Raw genomic sequence first — 10050 nt, forward strand, 5'->3', positions numbered from 1 at the left:
CACACACACACGCACACGCACACGCACACGCACACGCACACGCACATGCACACACACGATCAATAACCATAAAAGAAAGGAAGGAAGGGAGAGAGAGAGAGAGAGAGAGAGAGAAGAGAGAGAGAGAGAAGGGAGGGAGGAGGGAGGGAGGAGGAGGAAGGAAGGAAGGAAAGAAAGAAAGAGAGAGAGAAAGAAAGAAAGAAAGAAAGAAAGAGAAAATCCAGAGCAAAGAAACCGTTCAAGCCAACCAAGGTTCCTATTGTAAGAGTTTGCCTTGTGTTATTTGACACTATGAAGGGTTTTGCAATGGAAAGAGAGGTAAAAAGTCCCTTTCACTCTCTTGTTTGTGCCCCACTCTCCCACCTTCTTTCCTGGAGACAGTTTGTTTGGAAGAGGAGAGGAGAGAAAGGAAGTTCTAGTGTTTAGAAAGGGACAGGCGCTGGCAGGAAGCTAGTTCTTAGGCATCACAGAAATCTTCCCTGCTGCATTTGGGCCAAGTGCGAATCCATCCGTGTGAAAAGTGATTGACAAGGGAGTAAGGGGATTAAAGATATTTAAGAACAGAAAAACAAACCACATCTTCTTAGGAAGTGGGGGTGATTAAAAGAATCAGGATAAAGTTTAAATCCCTGAATCTATCAATAGGAAAACTCCCTGAGAGAACATGCAGGAGGCTTTCTCTACAGAGCCATGAAGAAGCGTCTGAGTAATTGACTCTTGTCTCCTCTGGAAGCCAGAGTCTCTGGAGTGTGTGTGTGTGTGTGTGTGTAGAGAATATGGGTCAATTTGTGGAAGGAGAGGGTAGAAAAGATTTGTAAATCTTCCAGATAGAATCTGAACTTGAATGTTGTCAAACCAGTCTGGGATGAGGGAGACCAAGGTCAGTCCTTCAGCTAGATGAGAGTCATTTTCTACGTCCCTGCCTCCTCTGACTTAAGCTGTTGCGGCTTGGATGTGAAATGGCCCCTCCAGGCTCCTGTGCTCAAACCCTCAGAGGGCTGGAGAGAGGGCTCAGTGTTTAAAGTATAAACTTGAGGAGGAGGAGGTTCAGGTCCCCAGAACCCACACAGATGCTGGATGGGCATGGTAGTTGTCCTGCAATTCCAACTCTTGGAAGTCAGAGGTGGGGGATCCCCAGAGCAAGCTAGCTGGCAAGACTAGTCCTATCAGTGAGCTCTGGGCCTGACTGAAAGACGCTGCTGCAATAACTGAAGTGGAAGAGGGAGGGAGGACCACTCTGGACATCAACCTAGGTCTCCACATGCACTCACGTATATGCATGTATACACACACACACACACACACACACACACACACACATGCATGCACACTGCATGGAAGATGGAAGAAAAGAAAGAAGGAAAGGAAGGAAGGAAGGAAGGAAGGAAGGAAGGAAGGAAGGAAGGAAGGAAGGAAGGAAGGAAGGAAAACAAAGGAAGAAAGAAAGACCTGGTTCCTACTGATGGTGCTGTTTTGAAAAGTTGTGAAAACTTTAATTGGTGAAGCTTTGCTGGAGGAAGTTAGTCAGTCCGCACTTCCTGTTGTCCTCACTTCCAGTCTGCTCCCTCTGCCTTCCAGCTGTGGGTTCAGTGTGGCAGTTGCCTTGTGCTTCTAGGCCCATACCTGTGCTGCGGAGATGGGCTGTGGCTCTCCCCATGGTAAGCTAGGATAAGCACGCCTTCCTGAAGTGCTTCTTGTCAGGCATTTGGACACAGCAACAGTAACTAACTTGTTTAATACATGAACCAATAGTTCATCTGGGCTCTTTACTTTTACTAATACTAGGAAAATTTACAATCTATCCCTGAGCTAATCTTTATATCTAAGCCTGCGTGTGTGTGTGTGTGTGTGTGTGTGTGTGTGTGTGTGTGTGTGTGTTATATGTGCATGGTGGTGTGTTTGTGTGGTGTATGTACTTGCTAATGTGGGTATGTGCACAAGCGCAGTGGTCACATGGGCCGGTGGAGGCCACAGGTCGACACAGAGTGCCTTTGCTGGACGGCTCTCCACCTGTATGCTTTGTGGCAGAGTCTCACTCTGAATTTGAAGCACAGCAATTTGGCTGGACTGGCTTCTGAGCGCCATGCAGCCTGCTCCCTTACCAGCACCGGAGTTATGGATGCTGCCACACTTAGCTTTTCATATGGGTCCTGGGGATCTGAACTCAGGTACTCATGGTTGCATAGAAGACATTTCCCTGGCTGAACCGTCTCCTGAGTCCTTAAGCCTGAATTTTTAGAGAATTCGTTTTTTATTTTATTTTTTTGGTGTTAGAGGAGGAAAGATGTAGAAAGTAAGGGATCAAGAAGTCATCTGATTGCTTGGTCTCCAGAAGGAGGATTAAATCTAGTCTATCCCTGGCAGTATGAATACCTGACTTGCATGTGAAAAGTTCTTTGTGTCTTTCTTGAGCCGACTGATTCCTAACCGAGATCGACTTTTAAAATGCATTGCCAATGCTTGGAGGAAATAAAGCCTGTTTTACTAGTTAACGAACGTTAGCCCCAGTGGGAGCGTGGCAATCATTCCTATCACACACGGACGGCAGAAATAATAATTGTTCAAGCAACATCATACGGAAGGCAACATGCAACTTTCTCTTGACAAGAACATCACCGTAGAAAAATGGTCTTTCACTTTTAAAGAGAAAACAACATTTTAAAAACCTCCTATTGCTTTGCTGTCGTCTCCTCAAGAGATTTCTTCCTGAGCTGATTAAGATGTAACTTTCAGGCTTCTATTCCCACCCAACAAATGAATCACGACAAATGACATTACCCGGGAGCATCTTTTTAGAGACTTGTGTGTCCCCAAACTCAAAGTCAAAGATACGTTTATTTGAGAGGACGGCCAGAGAAGCTCTCCTCTGATCTTTCTGCCTGTCACCTACACCAGTGAGCACCTGGACAGATGTGTCCCATACAGCTGTGTCCTCAGCAAAGCATCTCCAGGGCTGAGCAAGTGCTCCTCGAGCTTGGCGCTTTCAGCACGGTGTCTCCGGCTCAGGGGGTTTGATCTACAGAATGCCCTCAAGGTTCGCCGGGGGACCTGGTTAGATTTGTTTGGTTGTGAAATGAGAACAGTTGGAACCTATTACAGGGGACGGAGGCAGCAGGTGGAGATTGTCCTTGGGATGCAATGCCGAGGCTGAGAGGCTGAGCGAGCAGAGCGCCACACAGCCTTCCTCTCTGCCTCAGGTTCTTTCTGTATAGCTAAGGGAGATGACACCGTATGTGGTTAAAAGAACCCCTAGAAGAAACTAGCATCTCCATTGTGAAAATTATATCAGGGAACCTTTTTATGTTATGGCCACGTACCCAGCTTTTGTATGTGTGGCCTATGTGTGCACATGAGTATGTGGGTGCAGAGGCTGACACTGGGTGTCCTTCTCAATTTCTCTCCGCCTAATTCTTTGAGACAAGATCTCTAACTGAACTTGAAGCTTGCCAGTTTGGCTAGGCTCACTGGCCAGTGATCTCCATGGTTTTTCTGGCTCTCCAGCTCTGGGATTACAGACATAAACACATGCCCAGCTTTTTTCGTGGGTGCTGGGGAATTCAAACTCAGGTCCTCGTGCTTGTCTGTAAGCACTTGACTGACTGAATCATTTCCCTAGCCCCATCACATCTTCAAAGACAAACCATTAGTTCTTATGTAATTTTCCTGCTTGCAAAAAGCAGATTACCAAAGAGGTTCTGTGTGTAGCCTTGTCATTCAGATCAAATGCCGACAGGCGCGTGGTCGCCAGCTAGAGCATGACTAGTTAAGTTGGGCACTGTTCATCGTGTTTGTGAGATGTGTGAGACCAACAACTTCGCTTCTGACTGAAGCGTGGCATTCTAGGAAAGCGATGCACATTTATCTTTAAACAGAAGAGCGACATTGACTGTGATAACACCTGCTGTTATTTCTCTCTTTCTCCGTCTCTCTTTTGCACCCTCTAGGAGGAAAGTTTTCAAATAAATTTGTCAAAAGATTGACAAGAAACGTTTCCTTCTTGTTTCATTTATAACATAGCACTTTTCTCATCTTATTATCTTCTAAGGACAGCCTCAAAACAGTTCTTGATTGTGAGAAGATGGAGTTACTGTGATTTGGGAAGGTGTTTGTGACCACCCATCTTACAGAATCCAAATCTGCTTATTTCTGCAACTCCCTTACCCACCAGTAAACTGGAATTTTCCATTTAACCTTCGTTGAGCTGAAAGTAGTCCTCTTATTTATCTTATTGTCTTCCTGTCAGAATAAGGCAGGCAGTTTGCTGGTGGTGCATTAGTGAGCCCTGCCTGGTGGGAGCTTGTGGGATGTGAAGGATGTCCAGCTGGGGGCTGCCCATGGTGAGAATCTCTGTGGGCACTACCATGAGCTGCCAGATGTTCTGATGAACAGCACACAAATCTTTGAGGTTTCAGCTTCCTGGTCACTCTTGCAGGAACATGTCTCTGCTCTATAACCCACAGCCACCCATGCCAACCCTTTCACGTCTGTTAAATTCCCAGAGACCATGAGCTCTGTGAGGGGCAGGAATTCTCAGTTGTTCATGTCTGTCTTTCTAGTGTTTAATCCAGCACCTTACTGTTAGCCTATGTGCCCCAAATGTACATTCTTCCTCCAGCCCTTCCTTCCCTTCTGTTCCCCCTGGATCCTTTCCTTTCCTTTCCTCTTCCTCTCATCTCCTTCCCTCCCCTCCGCTTGTCTCCCCTCCTCCCCTCTCCCCCTTCTCTCAACAGTCTTATCCTGAAGCTCCATTGACCTCAAACTCACAATCCTGCCCCGGTGGGATCAGAGGACTACACTTTTGGTTTCCTCTCTGGCTGTGGCACTGTGGTACTTGCATCTCAGAAGGTGCTGGTCTGTCGAACTGCATCTGGCTTTTTCTGGCTTTCCCATCCGGGTCCCTCCAGGTTTCCTTGTTATCAAACACAAGCTAATAAAAGCACACATGTCATATTTTGTGATGTCATGATTTTTCCAATACTCCATGGAGCCTGGCACTTAACCAGGCCATCTCAGATGTTCATCTGCAGGGAGGGGAACAAGAGGCATACCCTTCATGCCTGGGAGGGAGGTGGGTTTTACAAGGAACAATATTCTATAGCTCATGATGACACTTGCTAGCTCGCTAGCTCGATATGAGCCATTAGACATTGGGTAGCAAGTGGTAATTAGAGTTCGGAGGCTTCCATCTGAGAAAGCACCTCTGAGTTCCCACATCTGGACCTTGAAGAGAAGGGTCTGTCTACACTAACACTGGCCTACTTTTAACCATGTTTGCTCATGGATTTCATGGTTAGTGGCCTGGAGTGAAAGAATTCGGGGAGTCGCAGTTTATGTTTCTGGGTCTAAAAGCAAACTAATAGGAAAACTGCCATTTCTGAGACTGCAGACACAGTTAATTGCTTGAAAAGCTTTGGCTCCTGCCTGGGCGTCGCCTGTATTGAGGTTAAGTGCCTTCCTCCTGAGGGGAAGGAGGATCCCTTTTCTGATGGAGGAGCTGGTCTATTTTTGTCCTCTCCACCCTGCCCTAGATCTTTAGGGAGCACACAGCTGTCTTTTGGCATCTGTAGGTTACAGCTTCTAATAGTAAGTTTGAGAAGTGACAAGGTGGGAGTTAGCTTGGGTGGGAAGTAACTGTAGTTAATAGTGTTAGCATTCTGACCAGCCCCTTGGAAACCTGCCCCTTGGGGCTGCCCTGCATGCTGGCTTAACAGCCTCATTTTAAGGAACCCTCCCCCTCTCCCCACGAGGTGTGCACACCCCCTCTTCCTCTCCTTTCTATTCCTTCCTGTCTCCCTCTTTCCTATCTTTCTCTTCATCTCTCTGTTATAATAAACTTTCTCCACGTGGATGCAGCGCCTGTGTGTGAGTGACTGTTCCATGTGCCCCGGCTTGCTGCTGCATCTGCCCACCATGGTCCCCTGGCCTGACAATATAGCATAGCAACTAGGACTTGATCTTATCTCCTAAAGTGGGTGGGAGAGGAAACCAAGCCTGTTTAGATGGAAGGTTGTGACCTCGGGGACAGGATCAATGGGCCAACTGTTAAGAGTACTTGCTCCTCTTCCAGAGAATAGAAATTTCATTCCAAGCACACATGTGGGGCAACTCACAATTGTCTGTAACTCTAGCTCCAGGGATCCAATGCCCCTTTCTGGTCCCCATGACACTTACACACATGTGACAGGCAGGCAGGCACGCACGCACGCGCACACACACACACACATACACACACAGACACCCATTTTTTAAAAAAGTTTGTGTGCTTGTGAGTGCTCCTGAAAGAGAGAGGCTGTGAGAATAGAATAGTTATGCCCAGATTGTGAGGACCCCTCAAAGACCTCCACAGAGACAATGAATCCATATGCAAAAGCTAAGAGCCTTTATTTCAAGCTCGAGCTTGGACTCTCTGTCTGACGCAGTGGTGAGAGACAAGAGGGCTGAGCCTGGGAAGGGTGGTGTTTTTATCATAGTAGAGGTTGGGGGTGAGGGGATTTCCAGGGTTCAGGACCCTGATTGGCTGATATTTGTCTAGGGGTATCTTGGTAAAAAAGAAATAAGTGTGTGCTAGGCTCAGGGACATCTGGTGATCTTATCTAATCTTATCTAACAGTTGGAATGTTTTGGATGTCAGGTACTTCCCCTTAAAGGCTGGCCCATTCCTGGGTGGTGTCAGCTTATGGCTTTTCCTAGATCCGGGTGTTGCTTGCCAGTAACTCTGATTCAGGCCTACTTTTTAGATGGTTTTTATTAAGCCTGTCATGAAACTGTGTGGCTAAGCTGCCTTGGGCCCCACAGAAAGAAATTGTTCCTTTCTCCCTCCTAACATATAGCAAGGAACCTGTCTGATGCCATTTTGAAGGCAGGAGCCATTATATTGTATTGTTAAAAATAAGTTCCCTTTAAGAATTGAGTTGTTCTGTTTCCTAGTACCTGACCTTCCTCAACCCATGACCTAGACTTGTTTTTGAGAATACCCTGACCCTTCCTGAACCCTCCCTAATCACATGGTGACTACATGATGGTTTTTTTTGAAATTTTTTTTCTGTGTTTCCTTATTGCCCCATTGTCTCTCTTTGTAAACCTGCTTTACAACTACTCCTGATTTTACTTCTTAAAAGGGGCCCAGGTAATGGATTTGGAGCTGCTGTCTTTAACCCGATTTAGGAGACAGTCTCTGGCTAGCTCTTGGGTGCACCCCAATAAAAAAATCAAGCTTGCTTCAAATTTGGCTCAAATTATGGTAGTGGTCTTATTCTCACTGTTGAGATCAACAAAGCCAGGCAGGAAGCTGGATTTTAGGAGTGAAGGGAGAGAGAGGTTCAGCACTGTCAAGCATTTCCCCAGTTCCGTCCTGAGCTGTGTACCGATGCAGAGATGACTTCAGGTGTTATTACAGTCAGCAGCTGTTTAGTGGCCCCTCCCCACAACAGTCTTCCAGGCTTCCCCTTGCAGTCACTGTGCTGTGGCAGGTGGGGGGCTGTCTCTCGGAATGGCAGAGACACACGGCACAAGCATCCATTTGTTTTGTGAGAAGGGAGTGACAGGGACAGCTTTAGTGAGGCACGAGGTCACCCAAGCCTCCTGGACCACCATGCTCTTCCTCTGCTATGGCACTTGGACTCTTCGCTGGAGACCACCAATTTTTTGCAGGTGTGAATTTTATAGCAAAGCTAATCTCATTTCATAGCTCAGGCCTGGTTCTTTGGCTCTCCAGAGGACTTTATGAGCGGCTTACCACCCTTTGAATGCCTCCCTTTGCTCATGCAGTCTGAACTGGTCTCTCTTGCTCAGAAGAGAAACTTGGGCTAAACCTAGTGGGAGGGAATTCAGACCATTAAAAAGTATATAATTATTTTGGTTGTCTTAAGCAACATTTATCAAAATGTAGTTTCATGGAGTTAGCCTAGTTCATTTTTTTTCTTGCAATAAACAATAAACACACTGTCATTCCGATGCAATAGTCATTTCTCCTTTGGGGTCTAATGTACTTTTCTAGATTGGCACAAATAATAAACAGCTCAAGCTCGCTATCGTTCCCTCATTTAATTTCACTTCTGAAAGTCCGTGCAATCTCCGTTTAGCACAGAGAAAGGGTTGTTTTTGTCAAAACTGCACTCTAAGACGGCATGTGCCTATTGGCCTGTGTTCCTTTAATGCTTTGTAAGTATATCTATCTCTATAGAGAGAGATAGATATGTAGATATGAATGTATTGTTAGCCTTGTTTCTGTGACATTTGTGGAAAGATTAAGTTTTAGAAAACATAAGATTTAAAAGCCTTTGTAAGGAGCAGTCCTGTCTGCTGTTTCCTCTTCCTCCTCTTCCTCCTCTTTTCCTTCTTTAGAGAATAGGGTTTTACTGTGTAGCTCTGCCTGGCCTGGAACTCACTCTGAAGACCAGGCTGACCTCAGACTCACAGAGATCCGCCTGCCTCTGTTACCTGAGTGCTGGGATTAAAGGCATGTGCTACCACACATGGCCTTAGAAAGATTAAAAAACTTTGAGTATATGTGCATATGTACACACTGAGCACAGGTGCCTGCGGAGTCCAGGCGAAGGCACTGGATCCCCTTAGCGAGAGTTACTGGCAGCTGTATGTAGTTGGCCGTTTTACCCTTTGGGTGCCCACTGCCCAGCTCCCAAATAAATGCACGTTGGCTTATTCTTACTTATGAATGCCCAGCCTTGGCTTGGCTTGTTTCTAGCCAACTTTTCTAACTTAAATTACCCCATTTTTCTTTAACTACATTTTGCCTCTGGACTTTTTACCTCTCTTTATTCCACATATCTTTCTTTCCTTCTTACTTCGTGGCTGGCTGTGTGGCTGTGTAGCAGGACCCTAGAGTCCTCCTCTCCTTTTCTCACTCTTTGCTCTCTTCCCTAGATTTCTCCTCATATTTATTCGGTCTCCCAGCCCTGCCTATCCTTTCTCCTGCCTAGCTACTGGCTGTTCAGCTCTTTATTAGATCAATCAGGTGTTTTAGACAGGCAAAGTAACACAGCTTCACAGAGTTAAACAAATGCGACATAAAAGAATGCAACACAACTTTGCATTATTAAGCAAATATTCCACAGCATAAATGAATGTAACATATCTTAAATTAATATTCCACAACAGCTGTGAGCCACTCACCATGGGCACTAGGAACTGGACTCAATTCCTCTGTGAGAGCTGTATATACACTCTTAACCATGGAGCCATCTCTCCAACTCCACAGACTGTTCTAAAATAGCAGTATCTTAATTTTTGGCCTCCATGGAAATACATGGAAGGAAGAAATTTGGTGAGAAAAGCTGATTCTCTCATTAAATGGTTGAATAAACCAAATGCTCTAACTCTGCCTTGAGCAGCTTTTGTATAATGTCCTGGTAAATGTAACAGTTATTTTTTTTCAAATATATACTTGACTTAAAAAGTATGTGTGTGTGTGTGTGTGTGTGTGTGTGTGTGTGTGTGTGTGTGTTCATATGTAAGAGCATGGTGCATGCATGCTACAAAGTGCATGTGGAGGGCAGATGTGGAAGGCAGAGGAGAGCCTTGGATACCGGTCATCTTTTGACACGGTCCCTTTGGTGTGAGCCTCTGTGTACACCAGGCTATGTGGCTTATGAGCTTTCGGGGCTTCTCCTCTCTCTGCCTCCCATTTCCTGGTGGAAACACTAGGATTACAGATATGTGCTACTGAGCCTCGCTTTATGTGGGATCTAGGGATTTGAACTCAGGTACTTTACCTGTGGAACCACTGGTTCTCAACCTTCTTAATGCTGCAACCCTTTAATGCAGTTCTTCATGCTGTGGTGACCCCCAACAATACAATTATTTCATTGCTGCTTCATAACTGTAATTTTGCTACTGTTAGGAGTTGAAATGTAAAATCTGATATGCAGGATATCTGATGTATGACCCCTGAAGAGGTCGTGACCTATAGGTTGAGAACTGCTGCGTGGAGCTATCTCCTCAACCCTATTACATTTGATTTAAATTTAAAATTTAAAAATTACATTATGTATTTATTTGTGTACATGTGTATGTGTGTGTATGTAACCCACA

This window comes from Peromyscus leucopus, chromosome 7 (genome assembly GCF_004664715.2).
Source record: "Peromyscus leucopus breed LL Stock chromosome 7, UCI_PerLeu_2.1, whole genome shotgun sequence".
In the NCBI taxonomy this organism is placed as follows: Eukaryota; Metazoa; Chordata; class Mammalia; order Rodentia; family Cricetidae; genus Peromyscus; species Peromyscus leucopus.